The sequence below is a fragment of the Oncorhynchus gorbuscha genome, linkage group LGY, assembly GCF_021184085.1.
Source record: "Oncorhynchus gorbuscha isolate QuinsamMale2020 ecotype Even-year linkage group LGY, OgorEven_v1.0, whole genome shotgun sequence".
Taxonomy (NCBI): Eukaryota; Metazoa; Chordata; class Actinopteri; order Salmoniformes; family Salmonidae; genus Oncorhynchus; species Oncorhynchus gorbuscha.
The window spans coordinates 2101759-2108004 of NC_060199.1; positions in this window are offsets into that span (position 1 = coordinate 2101759).

The following is a 6246-nucleotide window of genomic DNA, read 5'->3' on the forward strand; positions in this document are numbered from 1 at the left end:
TGGTGACCAGTGAGCTGAGATAAGGCAGAGCTTTACCTAGCAAAGACTTATAGATGACCTGGAGCCAGTGGGTTTGGCGACAAATATGTAGCGAGGACCAGCCAACGAGAGCATACAGGTCACAATGGTAGGTAATATATGGGGCTTTGGTGACAAAACGGATGGCACTGTGATAGACTGCATCCAATTTGCTGAGTAGAGTGTTGAAGGCTATTTTGTAAATGACATCGCCGAAGTCGAGGATCATCAGGATAGTCAGTTTTACGAGGATATGTTTGGCAGCATGAGTGAAGGAGGCTTTGTTGCGAAATAGGAAGCCGATTCTAGATTTAATTTTGGATTGGAGATTCATAATGTGAGTCTGGAAGAAGAGTTTACAGTCTAACCAGACACCTAGGTATTTATAGTTATCCACATATTCTAAGTCAGAACCGTCCAGATGCTAGGTGGGCAGGCGGGCGCGGGCAGCAATTGGTTGAAGAGCATGCATTTAGTTTTACTAGCGTTTAAGAGCAGTTAGAGGCCACGGAAGGAGTGTTGTACGGCATTGAAGCTCGTTTGGAGGTTTGTTATCACAGTGTCCAAAGAAGTGACAGATGTATACAAAATGGTGTCGTCTGCGTAGAGGTGGATCAAAGAATCACCTGCAGCAAGAGCGACGTCATTGATATATACAGAGAAAAGAGTCAGCCCGAGAATTGAACCCAGTGGCACCCCAATAGAGACTGCCAGAGGTGTGGACAACAGGCTGTCCGATTTGAAACACTGAACTCTGTCTGAGAAGTAGTTAGTGAACCAGGCGAGGCAGTCATTAGAGGAACCAAGGCTGTTGAGTCTGCCGATAAGAATACGGTGATTGACAGAGTCGAAAGCCTTGGCCACGTCAATGAATACAGCTGCACAGTACTGTTTTTTATCGATGATGGTTATGATATCGTTTAGGACCTTGAGCGTGGCTGAGGTGCACCCGTGACCAGCTCGGAAACCGGATTGCATAGCGGAGAAGGTACGGTGGGATTCGAGATGGTCGGTGATCTGTTTGTTCACTTGGCTTTCGAAGACTTTAGAAAGGCAGGGCAGGATGGATATAGGTTTGCCCCGACACTTCAACACTGCCCAAATGCTCTGTCCAAACGCAAATATGCCTTGCACGGTATACAGTTTTGCAATGGTTTGGATCATAACTTTCATTTGAAGGATAAATTATTTTTCAAATACAAAAAAAGATACACTTACTAACTTTATGCATTTTCTTCTTTTTCTATGATATAATGGTGGGCCGCAAACCAACGTTAAAGGTGCATGCCGCCACCTACTCTGGCGGAGTGTATGGTCAATCACAGTTTACAACATTTCTAAATCCTCCTACCCAACTCAACAAAAAGAGCCCAACTAACTTCTAATAGGCCCTCCCCATCCCCCAAATCCCTTCCAAATGCCCCCAACCCCGTCCCACTTCAATGACCCTACACTTCAATCTTTCCCTCTCTTCAACATACTTACAACAATATAACAACACATGCTCCACCGTTTCATCAACCATATTATCCAGACACAAACCATTCACATACTTGCCAACCAGATGTAATAACAGGTTCAATGTACAATGTCCTAAGCGCAATCGAACAAACACCACCTCTTCCTCCATAATTTGACTGTTGAATCTTGGTCCACCAACCTTTACTTGGAGAGCATATAAATGACAGCCCTTGGGCTCAGAGTCCCATCTCTTCTGCCACGCATCTATCAAAATGTCTCTGATCTTACATTTAGCCTCACCTCTACCCAGTGAAACATTACTACCAATTATATCTCATTTCAAAGCTCTTTTGGTTAACTGGTCTACAATTTCATTCCCTTCCACACCCGAATGTGCTGAGACCCTGCAGAATCTCACTACTACACCCATAACATTAATACCTCCAATAGCAGGACACTCCTATTAGATTTACTATATTATTGTCATGCTGGTAAAAGAGGACCCAAAAGCGACTTAACAGAAGCAGAGTTTAATAATGTTCAAAACGGAATAACTGACATCCTCTAGATCTGTAGAGGGGAAAACAACTGGAGAAGCGGCCACAGACTGCAGGTCGCTTCGGGTAGGCGCAGGCCGTAGTCGACTGAGACACCTGCTCACACGCAGCGTCTGATGAAGGCACAAAACACGACAGAACAGGGTGATACACAATCACGGCAAAAAAACACGACAGGACAGGGCGAAACGCAATCACAGCATGGTGAATACAATATAAGGAACCGACGGAACAGGAACGGATTACAAAGGAATAAATAGGGAATCTAATCAGGGGAAAGGATCGGGAACAGGTGTGGGAAGACTAAATGATGATTAGGGGAATAGGAACAGCTGGGAGCAGGAACGGAACGACAGAGAGAAGAGAGAGCGAGAGAGTGAGAGAGGGAGGGGGAGAGAGAGGGATAGAACCAAACAAGACCAGCAGAGGGAAACGAATAGCATGGGGAGCACAGGGACAAGACATGACAATAAATGACAAACATGACAGTACCCCCCACTCACCGAGCGCCTCCTGGCGCACTCGAGGAGGAATCCTGGCGGCAACGGAGGAAATCATCGATGAGCGAACGGTCCAGCACGTCCCGAGACGGAACCCAACTCCTCTCCTCAGGACCGTAACCCTCCCAATCCACTAGGTATTGGTGACCCCGTCCCCGAGAACGCATGTCCATAATTTTATGTACCTTGTAAATAGGTGCGCTCTCGACAAGGACGGGAGGGGGGAGGGAAGACGAACGGGGTGCGAAGAAAGGGCTTAACACAGGAGACATGGAAGACAGGATGGACGCGACGAAGATGTCGCGGAAGAAGCAGTCGCACAGCGACAGGATTGACGACCTGGGAGACACGGAACGGACCAATGAACCGCGGAGTCAACTTACGAGAAGCTGTCGTAAGAGGAAGGTTGCGAGTGGAAAGCCACACTCTCTGGCCGCAACAATACCTTGGACTCTTAATCCTGCGTTTATTGGCGGCTCTCACCGTCTGTGCCCTGTAACGGCAAAGTGCAGACCTCACCCTCCTCCAGGTGCGCTCACAACGTTGGACAAACGCTTGAGCGGAGGGAACGCTGGACTCGGCAAGCTGGGATGAGAACAGAGGAGGCTGGTAACCCAGACTACTCTGAAACGGAGATAACCCGGTAGCAGACGAAGGAAGCGAATTGTGAGCGTATTCTGCCCAGGGAGCTGTTCTGCCCAAGACGCAGGGTTTCTGAAAGAAAGGCTGCGTAGTATGCGACCAATCGTCTGATTGGCCCTCTCTGCTTGACCGTTAGACTGGGGATGAAACCCGGAAGAGAGACTGACGGACGCACCAATCAAACGACAGAACTCCTCCAAAACTGTGACGTGAATTGCGGACCTCTGTCTGAAACGGCGTCTAACGGGAGGCCATGAATTCTGAATACATTCTCAATAATGATTTGTGCCGTCTCCTTAGCGGAAGGAAGTTTAGCGAGGGAATGAAATGTGCCGCCTTAGAGAACCTATCGACAACCGTCAGAATCACAGTCTTCCCCGCAGACAAAGGCAGACCGGTAATGAAGTCTAAGGCAATGTGAGACCATGGTCGAGAAGGAATGGGGAGCGGTCTGAGACGACCGGCAGGAGGAGAGTTACCCGACTTAGTCTGCGCGCAGTCCGAACAGGCAGCCACGAAACGGCGCGTGTCACGCTCCTGAGTCGGCCACCAAAAGCGCTGGCGAATAGACGCAAGAGTGCCTCGAACACCGGGATGACCCGCTAACTTGGCAGAGTGAGCCCACTGAAGAACAGCCAGACGAGTGGAAACAGGAACGAAAAGGAGGTTACTAGGACAAGCGCGCGGCGACGCAGTGTGCGTGAGTGCTTGCTTAACCTGTCTTTCAATTCCCCAGACTGTTAACCCGACAACACGCCCATAAGGAAGAATCCCCTCGGGATCAGTAGAAGCCACAGAAGAACTAAACAGACGGGATAAGGCATCAGGCTTGGTGTTCTTGCTACCCGGACGGTAAGAAATCACAAACTCGAAACGAGCGAAAAACAACGCCCAACGAGCTTGACGGGCATTAAGTCGTTTGGCAGAACGGATGTACTCAAGGTTCTTATGGTCTGTCCAAACGACAAAAGGAACGGTCGCCCCCTCCAACCACTGTCGCCATTCGCCTAGGGCTAAGCGGATGGCGAGCAGTTCACGGTTACCCACATCATAGTTGCGCTCAGATGGCGACAGGCGATGAGAAAAATAAGCGCAAGGATGAACCTTATCGTCAGACTGGAAGCGCTGGGATAGAATGGCTCCCACGCCTACCTCTGAAGCGTCAACCTCGACAATGAATTGTCTAGTGACGTCAGGAGTAACGAGGATAGGAGCGGACGTAAAACGTTCTTTTAGAAGATCAAAAGCTCCCTGGGCGGAACCGGACCACTTAAAACACGTCTTGACAGAAGTAAGAGCTGTGAGAGGGGCAGCAACTTGACCGAAATTACGAATGAAACGCCGATAGAAATTAGCGAAACCTAAAAAGCGCTGCAACTCGACACGTGACCTTGGAACGGGCCAATCACTGACAGCTTGGACCTTAGCGGAATCCATCTGAATGCCTTCAGCGGAAATAACAGAACCGAGAAAAGTAACGGAGGAGACATGAAAAGAGCACTTCTCAGCCTTTACGTAGAGACAATTCTCTAAAAGGCGCTGTAGAACACGTCGAACGTGCTGAACATGAATCTCGAGTGACGGAGAAAAAATCAGGATATCGTCAAGATAGACAAAAACAAAAATGTTCAGCATGTCTCTCAGAACATCATTAACTAATGCCTGAAAAACAGCTGGCGCATTGGCGAGACCGAACGGCAGAACCCGGTACTCAAAATGCCCTAACGGAGTATTAAACGCCGTTTTCCACTCGTCCCCCTCTCTGATGCGCACGAGATGGTAAGCGTTACGAAGGTCCAACTTAGTAAAGCACCTGGCTCCCTGCAGAATCTCGAAGGCTGATGACATAAGGGGAAGCGGATAACGATTCTTAACCGTTATGTCATTCAGCCCTCGATAATCCACGCAGGGGCGCAGAGTACCGTCCTTCTTCTTAACAAAAAGAACCCCGCCCCGGCCGGAGAGGAAGAAGGCACTATGGTACCGGCGTCAAGAGACACAGACAAATAATCCTCGAGAGCCTTACGTTCGGGAGCCGACAGAGAGTATAGTCTACCTCGAGGAGGAGTGGTCCCCGGAAGGAGATCAATACTACAATCATACGACCGGTGAGGAGGAAGGGAGTTGGCTCGGGACCGACTGAAGACCGTGCGCAGATCATGATATTCCTCCGGCACTCCTGTCAAATCGCCAGGTTCCTCCTGAGAAGTAGGGACAGAAGAAATGGGAGGGATGGCAGACATTAAACACTTCACATGACAAGAAACGTTCCAGGATAGGATAGAATTACTAGACCAATTAATAGAAGGATTATGACATACAAGCCAGGGGTGACCCAAAACAACAGGTGTAAACGGTGAACGGAAAATCAAAAAGACATAGTCTCACTGTGGTTACCAGATACTGTGAGAGTTAAAGGTAGTGTCTCAAATTTGATACTGGGAAGATGACTACCATCTAAGGCAAACATGGGCGTAGGCCTGTCTAACGGTCTGAAAGGAATGTTATGTTTCGAGCCCATGCTTCGTCCATGAAACAACCCTCAGCCCCAGAGTCAATCAAAGCACTGCATGTAGCACCCGAACCGGTCCAGCGTAGATGGACCGACATAGTAGTACAAGATCTAGATGAAGGGACCTGAGTAGTAGCGCTCACCAGTAGCCCTCCGCTTACTGATGGGCTCTGGCCTCTTACTGGACATGAAATAACAAAATGTCCAGCAACTCCGCAATAGAGGCACAGGCGGTTGGTGATCCTCTGTTCCCTCTCCTTATTCGAGATGCGAATCCCTCCCAGCTGCATGGGCTCAGTCTCAAAGCCAGAGGAGGGAGATGGTTGCGATGCGGAGCAGGGAAACACCGTTGATGCGAGCTCTCTTCCACGAGCCCGGTGACGAAGATCTACCCGTCGTTCTATGCGGATGGCGAGAGCAATCAAAGAGTCCACATCTGAAGGAACCTCCCGGGAAAGAATCTCATCCTTAACCGCTGCGTGGAGTCCCTCCAGAAAACGAGCGAGCAGCGCCGGCTCGTTCCACTCACTAGAGGCAGCAAGAGTGCGAAACTCAA